The sequence below is a fragment of the Anabas testudineus genome, chromosome 4 (genome assembly GCF_900324465.2).
Source record: "Anabas testudineus chromosome 4, fAnaTes1.2, whole genome shotgun sequence".
Lineage (NCBI taxonomy): Eukaryota > Metazoa > Chordata > Actinopteri > Anabantiformes > Anabantidae > Anabas > Anabas testudineus.
In genome coordinates, this window is record NC_046613.1 from 16,695,191 (window position 1) to 16,715,767 (window position 20,577).

General features: G+C 41.7%; 1 protein-coding gene across 1 annotated transcript in view; it reads right to left on the minus strand.

Moving 5' to 3' along the window:
* Positions 1 to 20,239, minus strand: part of ptprsa (protein tyrosine phosphatase receptor type Sa) — a 194,313-nt gene extending 174,074 nt beyond the window's left edge. Inside the window, exon 1 of the mRNA XM_026344822.1 lies at positions 19,981 to 20,239. The gene's annotated coding sequence lies outside the window, so the exon portion shown is untranslated. The remainder of the gene's footprint in view (positions 1 to 19,980) is intronic.
* Between the last annotated feature and the right edge of the window lie 338 nt (positions 20,240 to 20,577).

Here is a 20,577-nt window from a genome sequence, read left to right on the forward strand (position 1 = left end):
AAGTACATGTAGACAATGATAAAAGCTTGTTAAAAGTGTGGCTTTTTACTTGTTAAAAGGAAAGGAAAACCCTGCTGATTGGTAGTGGGCAGCCTTGCTGAAAGATGTGAATGCAGCAGGTGAAAGCTTATGAGCTCCACACATACTGTATGTGTGAGTGCAGGCCATCAACAGCAAAGGAAAACACAGAGATGGGAAAGCGGGTGCATTTGGGAGCAAATGTTGAGGAAAATGGAATTTCCCTTCTCCCTTGCACAGGGGGAAAAACCTTTGCCCTCTGGGTGGCCCTCTCCCCCTATTTCTCCATGAGTACAAGGAGACAGACAGGCACAACACACACACAGACACACACTAATGCATTTGCAATTTCGCTCTAAAGCAGCCTTTCTAATACACACAGAGGCGCTCACTGTCCGACAGTCAATATTTTCTGAAGGATGGTCTCCCCCGAGAACTTGCAAGCAATCTGAGGGGGGGGTGCATGCAATGAAAGGGCCCGTGATTGCATTCGACCGTTGCCCATACAAAGATGTCGTACATCAAATGCCAACAGATAAAAAGCCATCCGCAAAGAGTTTATCAGCAGTGTAAGTTTCATGGCCACGCTGCAGTATTTCTTAATATCATGGAAAGAAGACAGGCTCTCATAATAAATAAATAAATAAATAAATAAATACACAGCCTAAATACGAAGCTACATTTGTGTTTCATTTAGCGCTAAATGTGATGTTATCGCAGAATACTTTATGGCTGTAAGTGATGCTGTGCTTTTAGCTTACTATTTGCAAATATTACCCGACCTTGAGCGAGAGCAAGGTGTGGGTGTGCGTATGAATGCGTCTGTGTGCCCCTGTCATTTAGCTGATTTCAGATAGGTTTGAGAGCCTGACCAATTTGCATTCTGAGTCACACTGGAAATGCCTGTATAAGAAGCCCATTAAGCATTTTGTAAACCACCTCCTACCTGAAATGCTGGTGTGATTCTTATGGAGAGGCCTGCTGGAAGAAAACGAGGCTTTATCCCAATAGCTGTTAACCTCTGTTTCTAACCCCTGATATCAGTCACAATATTTCAATCAAATTAATACGCTGGTCACGCCGATGACAGAGAAACAGGAAAGGGATCAATAGAGGAACAAGGTATTTAACCTGAGCGAGGAACTTGCTAAACACTCCAAAATGTAAAACAAACAACTTGAAAAATGTTTCCTTCAGTGGCTGTTTCAGAAATTATGACTTAATAGAGCAGTTATAGATTGTGATACAGGTTCAGATGTTTCTTTCAGCTTCAAATATATATTCTTATATGCTGTACTTCACTGTGTTCTTGGGAAAAATTATTTAGACATTTTGGAAGAAAATCATTTTTGCACATGGGAAGGTAACGATATCAGATATCTAGATTCTCTTGGCATTCTGTAATTTGGAAACTGCAGTAATCAATACAATTGATTTTTATAATATGACCATTTTGTAACAAAATAGTCTGCAACAACAGGCTATAAGACTTTTACACTGATCATTAGGGTTTAATGGGTAGTTTGGGGAAGTAAGTGCATTAGGATGTGTCTCACCCTTAAATGATAACCATTAGAAGAACTTTTACATTTTAAATACCAAAATGTTCAATTTAGGATTATTTAGTTGGCAAAATCAAAGTTTTGTTGCCCTTTTGTTTTTAAACCTATATTCAGCAATAGTCTGCAGTTATTGCTGGAACCAATTCAAAGCCGGTTTCAGCTCTCAGTCCATCCACCTTGGCAGTGAAGGGACTAAAATATGCCACTAAGCAAAATTCTTCATATGTACCTGGAAATCTAGATGGTTTTTCCTCCCTTTCGCTCTCAGGACACATTGACCCATACTATCAACATCAGTTCTGTCAGTTAAGATTGACACAAGCGTCTGTCAACAACCATTTACATATACAATGAAGACAGGACACAATTTACTGTAAATAATAGACTTCCCCATGTGGTTGTAGTAAGGTTATAATATCAGCGTCAGTGTTGTGCAAATACACACAGTGATTTAGACGTGGGACGAGGGAGAGCTCATGGATGAACCAAGTTTAGGGATGCACATACATAGAATACACAAAGCTTTTAAAACCGTCACTCATCTTCTTATTCTTTTGTTGCAAACTGATTTTTCTAGTTAACTGAAAAAAATGCATGTGGTACGTGAAGGTTTTTTTTTCCAGAGCTTTCATGCACAAAACTGCTCTGATGTTCTTTTGGGGGTAATAGTCAACTACAGACATGTATGATGACATAAAATACTGTCCTTTGTGATTTTTTTGTTTTATTCTTAAAACCATTGCAAGTTATCTGTCCTGATGTGAATGTGATTGCATTGTATACTTCTTTACTGTAAGTTCTGTGTTTTTCTCTCTCTGCACCAAGGCCACACAGCCAAATAACTGTAAACAAAGATTCTTATTTGATATTTCAGTCAAGTCTGATTCCTCAAATTCACACATAAGCATGCACATCTCGTCACATATCCCTAAGGTACCGTGTCCTTGGGAGATCGAAGTTTCGTCGAGCTGTTCATCAGACATCTGCTAAGCGCCTCATCATGAAAGCACCGAGGTTTATTCCCTTGTGTTGCCATGCCAAGAACAACTGGCAGGCGCCAAGAAACCTTCCACTTTGCCACCAAGGTTAGGTGAATGACAACACTGAGTTACTGAGACACAAAAGGAGGCAGGATGCAGCTATACAGGGAATAAAACACTAGGTTACAGTAGGTTTACAATCACGTCCTTTCTGACTTTCCTGTCCCTTTGCCTTCCATGTTTTTCTTGAATTACTAGCCTCTTCTTTTGCCTCTGCAATACCACTTAGCTTTTTTTTCCACAGTTTTTTTTTCTCTCAACGTATCTTTCAAACCACTTAAAAATACAAAGACAGTGCCCCCCCCTTCCCACTCACGGTCTGTCCTGCTCTTAGGTCCAGGTGAGAGGTGAGCTAATGCTGTCTGTGCATTATTAATCATCAGACAACAAGCAGCAACAGGTGCTTCAAATATTCCAAAGAAAGGTCAAACAGGAGTGTTGGTCGGGCCAGAAAGCCAACCTAGCTGCTCTCTATTTTCTCTTTAATTCACTCCTCACTGCTTCTCACTTGGGTAATTTGGTAGAGACACAGAAGAGAGCGCCTGGAAAACACAGAACATATTCTAACACTGTAAACTGAAGGAGATTCTCCAAATATTAGCTGACTTTTGTACAATCAGAGAAACGTCTTTTGACCACAGCACCATTTTGGCCACAAATGCCTTCAACACAACTCTAACTCCCATTATGCTTTGCTATTATACTATATTATACTATATCTATTATATGTGAATATATATATAGTATACACATCTGTCCTTAAACAATTTTCTTTTTAAACTACAACAAATCATAGAGGGGGTATATTTCTTCTTGCTTTAGGTTCTTGTAGAAATAAATTTTGACATAAATACAAAATACGGGGTAAATGTGACAAAATGTGTTATCTGGGTTAGTTTCTCATGAGGGATTGTGGGCAGACTTATTGCACTGTGCCCGCATACCAAAACAGTTTTTTAAATGTGTGGAAAGTGTCGGATGGTAACTTTTATATTGGGCTTTAAAACCTCCATTATTGCCAATGTTCCTAAAACAGCAAGCCTGCTTAAGTTTTTTGCACATTTACATTGTAAATATGTTTATTTTCAGTAGGGGGAAGGATGAAGTTGTTGGATGGGTTAACAACATGCAGGACACAAGTTTGAGTTTAACGCAAGAAATTATGTTGTAACAAAGACCATTCCAGAAAGTACATATTTTATCTTTTCACTTTATTTATTTTACTGTCTTTTCACTTAACCCAGTTTTGTTGTGTGCCAAACCCCAGCCCAGCTGCAGCTAAACTGAACCAAACCACATTTCTAACTGCAACTGAGAATATATGATGACAGGCATGACACACAGCAGCCATCTTTCCCAGAGAGTTTAATATTGATGCCAAAGGGCACCTTCAGCATGTGCCATAAATCTGTATCCATCTTTATCTCCTTCAAATTACAGTTACTTAAAATGCACCTATTGTATATTAGTTATTTCAACTCAACAGCTTCGAACCAAAGCTGCATCAGATAGTCCAGGTGTCATACACTCACCAATTTATCCTAAACAACACTGAACTCAATCCAGAGAAATCTATTTTCACTTGTACAACAGCTTCTATATAAACGATCACTTGTGTGTATTATAAAATAAATGGTTCACAGACAGGCAGGGGTGGTAAATGGTGGCATGAATGTGCAGTATATTGACAAACTGACATATGATATGATTGCAGTGAGAAATCATGACTGTGATCCCTCATTGCAACTTTAAGACAGGGACAGTGCATCCACATTAAGTGTGCAGAGATGTATGAGCTGTAGGATAAACTAGGGATTCCCCAAGGAGTCTCTGACCTGTTGATAGGTTACAGCCTTTCTATTGCAATCCAGACAGAGAGACGAGCCATCCATCAGGATTCAACTCACACTACATGAGGCAGAGGGGGGGAAAGAACAAGATGATTAATGTGCCTTCTGTGTGGTCAGTCCGTTTCTTCAGCACATGCACACAAGAAGAGACACAGATGTGTTTGTGCTCACATAAAAACGCGTGGACATTCACAAGTACTGGATACGCAGGTGCTGGCACACGAGTACAAACATGCACATGAACACACACATCATCATCATCATCATGGGGCTATATTCCAGAGGAGAGCAGATGAAAAATGTCTGAGCTCAACTCCATCCTTTGGCCAACCTCCGCGGTGAACGGAGGGGTTTGGACCAGAGAGTGAGACAGCTAACCTTTATTTATAAATGCCCCTCATAAGCCAACTGCAAGCTAGACTATACTAAGAGCACACACAGTCACCAGAAATAAAAATCAAATCAAATAAAATGACTGCACCTATCCAAAACCCATTACCAGGTAATCCATTACTGAACTCCCAGGAACCTATAGTTGAACATAATTGTGACCTGAAGTGAAGCTGCACTGTGATAGGTATGTTCACTATTGACAGAAATAGTAATTATTTGTAAAGGAGAAAAATAAAACAAGAAATTTGAAAAATCCAATAATGATACATCATGACAACAGTACTGTGACGCGGGATTTTAGCTTGCGTATGCCACTGAGTTTTATGTTCAAAACTCTCCACAATTCCAGCCCTTAAATACTTCCATTTTACAACTGACGAGGGCCCAGGCGCCTGTAAAATGAAGAGCTCTTCAGATTCTTCCATGATGGTCCTTTTTTCAAGCTTTCTAGTCTGCACTGCTGGATGAATACACTATGAATCTGTTCCATAGTGAAGGAACAGGGTAGTTTGGCCATTAAAAGCTCTACAATCAAGTGGACTCATTTTTGTCTGACCACAAACAATACCGGCAAGCTCATAAGCCGCACATTATTATGACCACAGATCAATGGCTGTGAGCAGTCTGAAGGTATTGCTGATCTATTGGCTGGATTTATGACCTTGCCCAGATGGATATGGTTGACTGTAAGACCTCCTGTCCTTCAGCACTACTAACCAGTCTTACTGATCAGTAGAATATAGTTATAGTTATATTTATATAGAAAATAATTTTGTTTTCATGTTCTATTAAAAAAAAAAGATAATTCTATGTTGTGTTATCAATGTTAGTTGTTATATAATCAGTGTAAAATAATACAGTTGTCTGGTTATCTTACTTTGACTACAGCTACTTGTAACTTGTGCTACTTCACTTTTAATTTCTGTAATATTCAATGCCGTGTAGTTTTAAGAGCAGCCTATTTAGTCAGACCTATTATTAAGCCTTAAATTAAAAACTCACCTTTTTATTATAGATTTCATATTTAATAGTCTCATTGAGTTGTTTTAATGCTACTATAATGCAAAAACAAATGTCTTCTTGCAGGACAGTAAAGCTAAACTGAAGGGAGCGGATATCGTATAATTAAAAGACTCAAAGGTCTTGTCAAGACTACCAGCTATAAAACAGTTGACTTAGAACTGCTAGTACATCTACAAAAGAAAATAAATTCAACACATTATTTAGAATAATGGGGCATAAAACACTGTGTTTGCAATTAAAATCATACTATAAAGTACATAGTGTACATACATAATCTGGGACATTTATACAGTTGCGCTCTATTGACTGAGTTGAAAAGAGGCTGCAGTTGCAGAGGAAATCTACACCTCTGGGGTGGTTCAGAGAAATGGATTGATTGATCAACCTTGAAACTGCTTTTGTAACAATACAAATCAATATGATGACATTTCAAGAGTCACCATAGAATTAAAGGAACTTGTTAAAACTAAGTTTCTTTTCATGACACATTCAATAGAAATAAGTAAGTTATCACTTCCAAAAAAACCTATCATGAAAAACTCCTAAGAATGTAAGAGTAAATGCCACATATAATAGCTTGCATCTATCCTTGGTCCTACGCACTGATTGTTTTTTTGCCATAAACCACTAGATCACCTGTCAATCAAACGGTGCGAGTGCTACTTTTTCATGTGTCCTCTACAGTTTCTCTTCCAGCCACAGTGGATATTTATTTATAAGAAACGGCTGCAAATTGTGGCTTTGAGAAAGGCGACGTTTGGGGCATGTTTTGATCTTGCATTAAGTGTGACACATCAGAACGAGTAATGGAAAAATGGAAAAGGTACACAAGCCGGAGTGGATTTAAAGACAATTTTGTCTGCTACTCTGTCCTAGCCTGGGTGGGGGTTCCACTGGCCCTCGGCCCCGGACTATCAGTCAGACTGATGTATAGGTCCACAGGGTACAAATGAAACCTGTCACAACAAGGGTAATGATGTCAGAGTCACTATAGCTCACCGCTGGAGTAGCAGAGGGAGGAAGATGACGGGGTGGGAGAAGAATGAGGATGGTCGAGGAGAGGGAAGGAGGGAGGAGTAGAGTGAGTTGAAATTAAGGGAGGAGGTAGGGGGGGAATGTAGAAGGGGACAAGAGAAAGAGAGTAAACAGGACAAAAACGAAGGAAATTACTAAAAAATAAGGACGGCGAAAATGAGAAGTGGCTGCAACCACACAGCTCATAGTTAGTAGAGTAAGAACCATAACTCACAGAAGAGTAAGCCAGTGTCTTTTTATTGGGAGGGGGATGCTTTGTAACCTGTATTGTCCATGGAGGAGCAAACGTGCACAGGATTTTAAAATGACTTGTGTCCTGCCTTGGTCTGCCTTTCTGTCTCTCTGGAGTATGTCCGTGTTTCCTCAACCTTCCTCTGTCTCTCTCTCACATACTCCATTATCATTGACATCATCCATTCCGCTGCACTCTCTCCACAGTCTCACCCCACCCGCAGTCACACACACACACACACACACACACACACACACACACACACACACACACACACACACACACACACACAGTCAGAGACACCGCCTGCATCCTCACCGTCTTTGTCTCTCTTGCAATCTCTCTCCATCTCGAGACGTGGTCACTAATGGATTGAAAGTCTTGAGGAAGAAGCAACAGTCATTTAAAGATTAATGCCAAGCCTAATATTCTGAAGGGCAGTCAGCCCAGCCTTTGTGTGTGTGTGTGTGTGTGTGTCCAGTGGAGGACATGCACATGTCATCCCTGTAAAGATGCCCTCTTCATTATCAGCCATTAGGCAGAGACTGAGAGAGAGAGAGAGAAATCAAAAGAAGGTTACCTGGCTGCCCCATACAGGTACATATCATGGCTTGTCACTTTGTTCTCAATATCCACCACTAGATAGCCATTAAAACCAAGGACTCCGTCTATTAACATACCTCACTTGGGTATGCAGTAACTGTGAATTTGCTCTTCACAGTCTGACAAATGGCTCTTAGCTGCAACAGGTTCCTGTACAGTTCAGCCTTTAAGCTACACCTTTGTCTGCTTTGTGTTTATTTCTGTATTTTATTTTTAAAAAATTTGCCATGTGTGTTCAATTTGCTGCAGGTAATTTCTCGCAGGAAATCTTATCCATAAGCAGGAAGTGACACCACTGGGGAATGGGCACTCCAAGCCAGAGAGACTTAGACTGATCGAACGTCTGTCTCCACCACAACAACCACTAAGAAGGGGAAATTTGTGTATTTGTGTATGTAGTTCAGTTAGGGTTATGACCTTATCATGGATCAGTAGGAAAATGTCTGAAAAGCACGTCAAACTACTTTAACATATTGATTTTATACCCAGTAAGACATTTGGGCAAGAGCCGTGAGAACATTTCTATCCTCTCGTTTCCCGTCAAACTGTATTTCCTCTATCCCTCCACGCTACAATCCATCCATTATCTAAACGTCTGGTTGGAGGCACTTAGGCAGACACATGTCACACCTGTACAGACTGCTAAACAGACACACAAACAAAGCTCCCCTTTCAACCAACCTGAATGCCTTTGGACTATGGGAGGAAACACATATAGCCAGTCGATTAGTGCGTCTGAAGAAGGTGAGGCGCTGATGTAGGCAGGCAGCACCATATTTTAAGATGTAACAGGAAACACGCTATCTGGCAGAAGTAAGCATTTCTTAAATCTCTTGCCGTAAAAGAGTAAGTAAGAGTATAAACTAGCAGGGTGGACTTGCGGTTGGAAGTCTCATAACTGTCACATCGCATTTCATTTTTAGAGCAGCCAAAACATCCTTGAGCCAGATACTGAACCCCTGGCTGCTCGCTCAGTTCAAATCCTTCTGAACGATAACAGCTGAGACAACAAAGCTCTGTTGGGCTGCAAGAACATGATGATATATCAGCCTTTCAGTTGCAACCTTTCAACCTGAAATTTCTTTCTATTTTAGGGAGTCCTTAAACAAACAATCTCGGCCAATGTGATAGCGAATACGAGCCAAGATTGAAGCAAAGTTGAAATAATATTTGGAAATCCAGTCGGTTGGATAATATCTTAGCTTTACCTGAACTGTGTTAACACTCACATCGCACATACAGTATGCTCTGTCCACAAGCACGCAAACACACAAAAACATGCCCTGCACACGCCCTCCTGTCAAAACAGCAGCTTCTTTAGTTTTTTTTTTTTGGATTGAGAAAATGTCCCTCAGAATATCCGCGCTCATCCCCGCTGCAGAGAAAGACCCTTTGAACATCTGCGGCGTGTGTTCCTGTGAAGCCAGTGAAAGCAGCATCCTGAGCTAAATATTTAATGGCCCTGGTGGTTATAATCGCTTTTAAGAACAATGGATGAAAACAAAGGCTGTCGGTGAAAAACTGCACCAGAGGTTAAAGCCGTGTCTCGGAGTGACAGGGCAGGCTGCGAGGGGAGGAGGAGAAGAAGGGAATGAAAGAAAAAGAGCAGGGCTCACAGAACTATAAAAAATACATGACAGGTGCTTGTGTTAAGCGGGACTGGTGTTTGACTCCGGGACAGTATATAGGATCCCATGACAGACTGTGAAGCTATTTTTAAAAGGTGCTGTATAAGTAGAATTATGGTAGCATCAGTCATTAATGCAACAATAAGCTACTGTGTGAAAAAGAATTGGCTTTATTTTGAAACAGAGTGGTATCTGTTGTTGTGTAATAACAGCCATAAAGATGTCATGACATCACGTATACTAATCAAGCTCTGTGACATTTTGTGGCACTCAAACATGCGCGAAAAATCCACCTGACAAACACCTGTTCCACACTTACTCAAAGTGATCTACAGTCGCGGTTGTTAACAGTTTTTTACTGAAAACCATTTTCTACAGTCTGCTTCCCATCTGTCTGTCACCTGTCAGTCTTGTCTCCTGTCGCAGGACGAAGTACGCCTGCAGTCATGAACGAGATTCACCTGCTCGTGACCACACTGTAATGGATGACAACACGGAGTGTTAAGGCAGAAGGATATGTTTCCCGTGCTTATCTTAACAGACCTATTTGAAAATCTAACACTTTAATTTTCAGAGCTGGAGGGCTTGAACCTAGGATACAAGGAATGTCAGTCAAACAAAACTCTTCAAGCACGGCCGAGCAGAGGATGTTAGGGGAATGCATTACACTGCCGAGCTGGCTGTACCTCCGTGGTGCGAGATGGATGTACAGATAGCTCAGTAATAAAGGACGAGTTGGCGAACGTCAGGAGTTTCACAGCTGGCCATGATGATTTACTACCTGGTACTACCTGGTGCTCAGTTTAAAGTAATTTATTAACTTTTACAAAATGTATGACGATTATTACAATGCATACATGCTAGATGGTGTCAGGATGTGTTTAAACCTTATTATGACAAACTATTATGATTACTTACATCTTATTGCAAAATACATTAGGGTTAGGGTTAGCAAAATAACGATTTAAGGCTTTATTACTATGATCATGTTTCTTTTATTCATATTTATCAGTATGTACAAATGTCTGCAAGTTTTATTCATTTGTGGAATAGTTTACCAGCCTTTTAATGAACTCACTGTTTTGTTTACCAAACTATATCCATATACTTTAGTTCACATGTTCAGTTCAGATTTCACAAAACAAACATAAAACTTTAGAAGTCAGAGCTGACGCGAGAGCATGTGAGGGGAGACAAGCCGGGAGAGGGCGAGATAACAAGGAGATGTAAATAACTAGACAATGAGGACAGAGAAAGGGAGAAACAATCAGTGGGGAATGTGATGCTGTTGAGCTGAAAGAGGAGAGGCAGAGAGAGCTTGAGTAAAAGAGAAATACCGAGAAGAGCAAGAAACACCTCACGAGGCACAAAAGCACAAAGAAGAGAAATGATGGACAAGGAACAGGAGGGAAAAAAATCAATTCAATTGACATGAAACAGAAGCAGGCAGCCAGATAACGAGAGAGCTCTTTTTTTCTAAGTGTCAATTAAAACAGCACTTTACAAAGGTACACAGGAGGAGGAGGAGGAGGCAGAGCATGCAGTTGAGCTGAGGTGGCAGAGAGGTTGACTTCTCAGCTCACCCTGTCCTTCCGCTGTCTGTCCTTCCAAGTGTTTTAGAGCTCACCGTCTGGTCACTGGTGCTGCGCTGAACTGCTTTACTTTTCAAACACTGAAGACTGAAAACAATGGCCTAGCCTCACTCGATAACTGACTCTAAATGTATGGAAAAGAGGGAAAAGGATGCCATGCGAAGAAAACTTCCATCTCTGGGAACATGAATCAAAGTGATGAATGGGCCAATTTTGAAAAATTGGCAGCACTATTTGACGTTTGTTAAAGGTTTGATGGATTCATTTTGCAGGAAGTGATGGGACGTAGGGCTCTTTGCTGTATCTTCACTCCAGACAAGCAGGGCAAGCTGCAGGAAACCTTAAGAAAATGTGTGGATTTCTTTCTTTTCTGACTCCTCAGAGTTGTACAAAAGACAGAGACTGAGGAAAGAAACATAAGCGGACAGGGGCAAAAGGTGGGAAGAAAGTGCAAAGGAGGCAGATGGAGAATAAGAAGCAGGTAGGTTCACTTCTCATTACCTGGCCTGCCACACAATACGCAACAATGCACCTCCCAAGGACATGAATTAAACAGAGAGCCGGCTACCTCAGAGGAAAGCAACCCAGCCAGCACTTAGCCAGGCCTCATAAACAACCAGCTCGCATTTGTCACTTCCTCTTCACCCAACAAAGCGACAGCAGAAATAAATTACCTTTAAGTAGACCTCATTCCTCCTGCCCCTCAGGATCCTGTCCTTGCCTCACTGACTGGTTTGAGCTAACGGCGTAAAACTGACAGACAGCAGAAAAGGTAAAAATCAACAACACAAGGCAGCCGTAAAGGACCTTAAGTTTGCTGTCATAGTGGTAGCCAGCATGAAGGTTCCCCCTTCCAGCATTTACCCTATTGATGGACACTGTTGAGTGAAAATGTAGTCGTTGCGTAGAGTTTTAATTGGAGAATATATAAAAGAGTAAGACAGTAGGATTAGTTTCTTACATTAATAAATAAGAGAAAAACAGAAAACATTGATCCATAAAGTTCAAATAAGGTGATTTTGTGGCAAATTTTAGCAATTTTCCTCCCTAAACCATATCTCTGGTTAACATACAGAACGAAAGTGGTCTCATATTGAAACAATGCCAGCTGCAGATGGGATACCCTCTGCTCTTCACCCATCTAGATCAAGAAGATTTGAATATCTATGCACACACCTCTATTGTAATCATAGCAAAAACCCTGTTAGTATTCACTTTGACTGGGGTCCTGCCATTAAAGCTGCTATTGAGCAATGCTCTAAAGAAAACACAGGTTTGTTAATGTAGCGAAGGCAAAACAATTACTAGAATCCTATAATCAATGCCTGTGGACAAACAGTAAATCCTTGGTGGCTGCTTCACAGAACGGCAAGTAGTGGGAAATGAGGTCCTACTAATTAAACAGAAACCTGCTGATATGCTATCGTTAGCTAATAGCGATGTCTCTACACCGTTTAGCCCATCTGATTACACAGCCCCTCGACAGAGGCCAATGCAACGTCCTTTTTCCCCTTTTTCTTACTCCATGCATGCTGAGGTAAAGGTGGATTAACAGCTCGATTCCTTTCAGGGCTTTGAAAGGAGAAGAGAAATGTTTCTACTTTTGTTCACTGTTGCAAATCTCTGTTTGTCTTAAAGAATTAGTGTTTTAATATATTAAATGTCTGTAGAATTAATGTGAGGTAGAATAAAGATAAATGAGGTGAGCTTTCTAAAGTAGACAATTAATACAAAAGACAAAACAAATTAGAAAGGTACTTGAAAAATGTCATGATGGGGGAAACTCACATCTAAACTGGTGAAATTCGACTTAAAAGGCCTGTTATATTTTAGCAGACTCTTCAGAGAGGTCACAGGGGTTAGAGCCCTTGTGAATTAAAGGTACAGTATATGCCAGACATAATCACTCAACCGTAGAGATGGAAATTTCAATTCCAGGTGTATTCTAACAGATCTGATATCCGGATTCAGCAGCAAGCGATGGGTGGAAAGCCAAATAGGGGAATTACAGCAATAGGAGGAGAGTTTGAGGGTGAATGCTGGGGGAATCAGGTAAGACAAATCTCTCTGGATTTATTTGTGAGCTGCTAAGAGCAAAATAAAGACCAGGCAAACAGAGAGGAGTTCGTGATACTTAGCTCCGACGGTACGGTTTCAGCATGCTACAAAGAAATCATGATACATCCGGAAAGAAATTTGCCAGTGGGATGAAATCCTCCTGCTATAGTAATCATGTTCCCTCTGACATCTTGAAACAGGTGGAGTTACATAATTTATACGCTTTATTGCTCAGTGTATAAACTTCACAGAAAGTGGGACTGAATGAAGGGAAAACTTTTTCGAACATGCCTCACTAGACAACACAAAACTCTGTCACGGAAAACACCCAGTGTGTAGCTGAAATAATGATTGTCTGTAAAGGCAGTCAAGCCGACATGTCTCCACTTAACACAGTAGCAACCGTAACGCTGCCATGATCAATAGATGTTCATGACTTGCTTTAAAAAGGTCCCGTCCTCCTCCCTCTTCCTGTCCATCTATCCTTACCTTATTTCCAGTCATATCACCTCCCTGCATCATTTATAATTCTACCTTCTTTCTTCTCATTGCTTCCTCACCCAATCTAGCCTATTTTTACGATCTTCTTCACTCTAATCCTGTCTTTTAGCCTTATCTCCCAAAGTATTGCTTCTCAATTTTCTTTCATCTGCTAATTTTTTGCCTTCTCTCTCTTTCCCTCATTATTATTTCATCACTATTGCTCCTCCATGCCCCTACAACTTGTTCCTTAATGCCACCTTTTCGTTCTCTCTTCCTCCTTCTCTCTGTGCTCCCTTTCATCAGTCTCCCACTCCATGTCCTCTCTCCATTACTGCCTTATCTTCAAGTTTAGTCTTTGCATTATTTTATAAATTCCTCTCTGATCTGTTCCGTTTCAGTTTTGTCTTCCTAAGCTTCTCATTCTTTCATGAATCTCTGCAGTCTGCGCTTCCCACCATTCTCATTGCTTCCCCTCCACGCTATCCATCTCATCGCCATCTCTGTTACCTCATTTTTGTTCCTAACTTCCTCTGTCTCACCTCCAATCTCTCTCCAGCTAGTCCTCGCCTTCCTTCTGCCATTTCTCCTTACCCACCCACAGTTTCTCACTTGCTGTCCTGCAATCTGCAGTTCACAGGTTTCCCACGTTTCCCAGGGCACATTGTTGCATCCCAACGGAAGCTTGCGCAGCATTCTGCCATAAATAATTGAAGACGCCCCACATGGCCAGGCACACTCAGTCTAAATGGATTATTCTGGGAGAAATCAATGCTGGCCTGTGAGGGTTTTATTAGGGCCTGCAGATGAAAGTTACAAGGCCACCACCAATGCTCTCCTCTCTCTGTCTTAATTCTCTCCTGCTCCAGCCTGACACCCTCCCACCTTCATCCTCCTCCCTGCCTGCACCTTCAACCATCCACCCACTCCCATCGACAATCCACCACACCACATGATGATAACCATGGCCAACACCCAGCAGTACAGTTATGAATTAAACATACATAACTATTCAAAACAGCGTATGAATCATTCATTCTTTATGATGCTTTTGACTATGATGCAGACTAGCAGTAAACAGGCGAGACAGCGTTTTGTTATTCCTGCCGTTGTCACGATGCATCATCCTCACAGACCCCCACTATCATCAGCCCCCGCTCACCAGCATGGCGGGAAACATCCGGCAATACCCACTGGAGTTGTCATGGGCAAGAAAAAGGGGGAGGTGAAATGCTATCGTGACCTTCAAGAGTTACAATCCTTGGGGGCGGGTGGTGGCTACAATGGCAAATAAACCTCTGCAAGCTTCTCTCCCTGAGGAGATTTACATCTGTCTCATCCACTGAGAGGTTTCCTAATTGTCTGCTTTCCGGAAAACATCCTGCCAAGCTGGCAACCACAGACAGCTTGTTAGTGATTTGGATCTGCTGGGGTCCAATGCTAAATAAAGAGAAGAAATAAACAATTTCCCTTTATTCTTTAACTGAGTTAATGCTTCGGGGTTTTGCATCCTGGAAATTATTCTTAATTTTTCAATATTAGGGTAAAATACATTTAAAGGTTAATTTCAACAGGCCCAAACAAACTACATTGTCTCTAAACCACTTAATCATCAAACCATTTATTGTAATTGCTGTAATTGTCATGTCATGTTGTTTCTGCTTTCTTTTTTTTTTTTTTTTTACACACTAACAGTTACAAGCATTCAATGGAAAGTATGGATTTTTCCAATGGGTGCAGCTATAGTAGAGATCAAAGCCATCATTCATTTATATCCTTGGTTTTCCACAATCTTTGGACGTACAATAACAGCTCAAGGCCTATACACGCTGAAAAATATCTTCAGTCACAATTATTGTAAACCAGACGTTTTCAAATTGAGAGGCTTTGGGATTGGAGGTGACATGTGAGGGAAAGATACTGCATGAGCTGAAAAGCAATTAAACTTGCTACTTTTAAACCCTTAGCCACCAATTGCTGCAATTTGCTCAAATTTCCTACTCTTTCTTGAAGTTTAACTTACGCAAATCTGTACCTACAGACATTAGACATGTATTTTTAGAGACAATGTGACTTACAATTTCTGATGTCCATCAGAAATCTTTCCAACACTCAAACTTGCTTGAGAATAATCACGTTTGGCTTTCCTTTCGGTGTCACAGTGATCCCGTTATATTTCTTTTTACACCAATAGATACGCTCAAACAGAAACTGCCAACAGGCTAAGGTTGGTCCCCTACGGGTAAAAAACTTCAGTGCAACATTATACGTCCTGTTTTAAAGCTCCCAAAGCATTATGGGACACAGAATTCGAAATATTGGGCCATGCTGAACACCGAAATTGAGAATGTATTTAACTGGTTGACTCACAGTTTCCTCCTTTCCTCTGCTAACGGTGTATTTTAGACTAAATCTGAATACATTAATTGTTGGTGAATATACTCAGGTTTGCTAAACACACACATTACCACTGCAATTATCCCTGAGCAAAGAGCCTTTGAACATTTATCATACTGCTTTAACCTGAACTAAGACTCCCTCAGTGATTATGATGTGTCCTCCTCACCGGTGAAAATGAGCCATGACGAGGTTACAGTTTTTTCCCTCCATTATGCACACACCTTTGTGATTATGAAAACAACACAATAACACCTCATAAGAAGGAAATATAGCTTCAGCATATTTCACATTGTTTTGGTTGGCATTAGGACTGGCAAATATGAATTAACATTGGTTTACGTTCAAAATAAGGCTTAAGATATTTGCAGCGAGACAGAGGGGCACTGAGGCCGAGTGAGCGATCTTCTCTCTCTTACATTACCCCAGCACTGCTCCTCTTCTCCTTTCCTGACATATTGACGTGTACCAGGAAAATGTGTACACATCAAAGCCATTAAAGTGTCAAGCTCCATGGTGGGCTCAAACCAGGTCAAAGTGTCCATGGAAAACTTATGAACAGTGCATTTTTTGCCCTCATTCTGGCAGTCAAGACTTCCTTTAAAGAGCTTATATCTAAGCCATTTGAAACCAGTTTCTTTCTTGTTTCTTGTTATTCCAACACTCATAAATGGATGTATGAAGACTTACAGTACAATGTGGCATATATGCATTATCCTACCTCTCGTTTAATGATTACTCCCTCTCCAATATTTCTGCAGTACTGGAGTTTAGGTTATAACTGTAAATCATTTACTGCCTTAATTTCTCCTGATCAGATACATGGATTGAAAACAATTTATGTTTATGCTTTTTCATGTAACTGAGGTGGAGATGAGGACAGGATGAGATGGGATCCTGGGATTTCGTCTACAAGCAGGTGTAAAACATAAGAAAGAAAAAAAATGCCCACTATTTATGTGGACGTAACAACTACCAAGCACTCTCCTGGTAATTAGACTGCGGCAGTGCACATGGGCGAAGCTGTCCATACAGTGTGCTTATGATTGAATATTTCTTCTCTCTCCCTAGTGTTTCTTCTTGCTTTACACGCCAGGTATCCACATTTATTTCCATTTTGACTTCTTTAAAGGCAGAGCTACACAGGTATGCCAGTTGGCTTGTAATGACCGGGCAGAACCTGACTTATAGTTCATTAGTATTTGCATTTGCACTAAGTGCAGCCCATATTTTAACAGGGGCGACTCTCTCACACCGCTCTCTCTTCACTGTCCAGCTGGTGACAGGTTAGAGTGATTGAAGTGCATTTTTGCAGGAGAAAACTATGAATGCTTGAGCTTGCCATCCAATCACGCATCTCATACATAAAAGAGAGGCTGGTTGATTGATGCCAGGTTAAGAAATGTACAGAATGAAATGCTAACCAGACTCATCTCCATTACCAACGGCCCCCTCTAGAAGGTGACCTACGGCGCTCTGCACTCTAAAAATTAAACTGGCTTCATAATGGAAGGTTTATCATTTGAGATGTATGTTTTTATTGTGTATTTTATATAATTTCATATAGAAATCCTTTAATTTGTGATTAACCTTATGGTCCTCAGGGCAGCATCCAGCTTTTTGAAGAACCAACAGTGTGTGTGCACTTTTTAGAGTGTGCGGCTTCCGTGCATGTCTAACACGGCTTTCTGATTGCTTCGTGAAAAAAACACTGAGTGAGGAGATGCTTCATAAAATGTGTCCAGCTCATTAAATTTGAGGGAAGAACTCCAGTATTGGCTATCCTTGAACAGGCATGCCTCTTAAGACAGCAAAGAGAGGGCGAGTGACTCAATCCTGTCGCTCTGATCTTAACACCAAGAGGAGAACTGACAAATCAGTGCTGCGGGATGGATCACGCCTGTAAATTAAACTAAAATATCAACAGCTTATAAATAGTAACGTAAATGCACGAGTGCTATTGTACATAAAAAGAAGATGTAACATTGCAAATGCAAGGAGTGTACACTTCTGTGTGTGTTTTGTGTACACAACTCATGCAGTACATATATTGCATCATTCCTATGTGGCTTTGCTCCACATATGTACAACTCTTGCCTGCAAGAGGCCAAACTTCCTACAGCTTCTGAAAAAATGAGCATGAAATATGGAAAAGGCAAACTTTTAGAAGCATATGATTGGTTGCCAGAATAAATCTGTGGTGGCATAAGTTTGAATATAATTTAGAAAGGACTGTGGATTATTTCCAGGGAGGCCGGTTGCACGAGAGGGGTGTGTGCTTCTTCTTCAAATGAGTTCACAGTTGGATGCTACCTGCTTTGTGCTGATGCTCCAGGGGCATTATTCTCTGTGTATGTGCGTGTATGTCAGTAGAAGGTGGGGGTAGGAGGGGGTCACTCCAAATTTCTCATTGACAGAGCATAACTGGGAATTGTAATGCACAACAACATCATAAATTTGATTACATTACATTGCGCTGCGAGCCTGTAAGCCATTTCCAGGCACCATAAAAAAAAAAAAAGAAGCTATAACTAAGTTACCACGGGTACAGAGAAAAATGAATAAAACCATTTTCTTTTAACAACCCGGGCGCTGCAGATATTGTTCTCTCCTCTGGCTTTTATGAGCTTTGCAAACGCTGCGATGCGCTCATCGCCATCGAAACGAGGGACGGTGCATGTTGGAGAACGCACAAGTTCCCTGGAACAGTAGAACAGCAGAACTGTGTGGTTCTGTTAGAAATAATAGTCACAAGCAGGGCTCCTGCGCGTCTTTTCAAACTTTATCATTATGTGATGCTGCACCACATTAGTCTAATGGAGTCTTATGTGGCAGCAAATCTGATTCCGAGCAAAAGACGACCTCAAAGATATCCAACATATCCAACGGAGTGCGTTTAACCAGAGTCAGAGTTCCCAGTATTCACCAGGAGCATCACAAAAAGTCAGTGTCGCTGCTGTGTTCACTCCACCTCGGTGGAGCTCGAGTGGCGCACGTCGAAATCAGCTCATTTTCTTTTAAATGCATCTGGCAACGTGATGCGCAAAGGCAGAGAGTCCAGACCAACACTCTCAAAAGTCCAGCGTGCAGCCTAAACCTCCGGCTTGAACAGCACATCAGCGGTTCGCATCCACAGACGCATACGGACAGAGAACCATAGAGAGGGGAGTGTGTGTGTGTGTGTGTGGGTGTGTGTGGGGGGGGGGGGGTCAGAAAGCAAAAGAGGGAACTGAAATATCGAAAATGGCATTTCCAGTCGAAGCCAACAAGAACTGAATGTGTGGGGATCAACGGGCATATCAGTGGATTCTACACGGCACGGCTGACTTGGTTAATGAAACACGGGGGGAGATGCACTTGCTGGATCCCCCCCCCCCCCCCCCCCCCCCCCCACCACACACACACACACACCCCGTCCCTCCCTCCTTCACCACCAACACCACCACCACAAACATACACACCTCCGCCCGAAAAAAAAGGTGATTCAGAAAATATACATCAGGCTTTAAAGCTGAGCAGCGCAGCGTAACCCCCCCCCCCACACACACACACACACACACACACACACACACCTTGAGAATCTGTTCGTTCCGGACTCCGCTACAGAACCACCCACGCTTCTTTTCTCTAGGAGATCCAAATTGTAAATAAGTATCACTGGGGGACTCAAAAGGGGCAGTCGTGCCTGTTACGACCGTCTTTCGGAATGATGGACATGTTTCAGACTAGATGTGCTCCACCAGCACCAGCAGCAGCAGCAGCTCCGCGGAGGCAGAGTCGGGTCTCCAGCTGAGTCCGGAACTATCGAGCACCTCTCCTCTTCACAGTATTCTCTTCTCTTTGGCCACTTGCCTGCGTCTCTGTGCGGGTGTTTAGACGGCAGAATAACGCACATAGCGTGCGCCCCAACATCAAATGCCCACACGCCTAATTTATGTTTCAGGACTTAATACATAAAAATGTCTTTGATTTAAGATCTAATGTGTTGTTTAAAAAAAAATAATAAAGGAGAACAACTACCGTGCAAAAGTAGCTGCATCAGAAAAGACAGAGAGAAAAGTGTGCTTACCTTATTGTCAGCCTCGGAGTTCCTCTTTCTTTCTTTTCGGATTATAAACCCTCACATCTTCATATTTAAAACAACCAATAATCCCCCGGTTTGTGTTCAATCTGTGCGTCCCTGCGGCAGGTCCAGGGAGCAGCGGTTCACAGGCTCCTCTGCCAGGTTAAATAATGTTTTTTTTTTTGTTGTTTTGTTTTTCTTTTTGTGTGTTTTTTTTTTTTAAATCCACCCCAAGAGCGCAGGTTGCTCAGGACGCGTCTGGGTACGGCAGGAAGAGTCGCTCCCTCCGCAGCAGCCGCCGTGCGCACTTGGAGAAACCAGAGCTCTGTCCGCGCAGGGAAGCTGGGGGGAATGATGTCATGCGTCCGGCCCTCCCTCTCCAGCCACCCCTCATCTCACCGCGCTCTCCATCATCTCTACCCCTTCTCCTCATCGTCCCCCTCTTTCGTTATGGCACGTGGTTTGGACGTTTAGACTGACAAAAGACAGAAAAAGGATTTAATCTAGTGATTATTCAGATGCTGATTTTGAGCGACTTCAAATCAGTTGCTGAAATAATGGTACAACATTTCCACAACTGAATGGAGAGGAGTGTTTTCCATT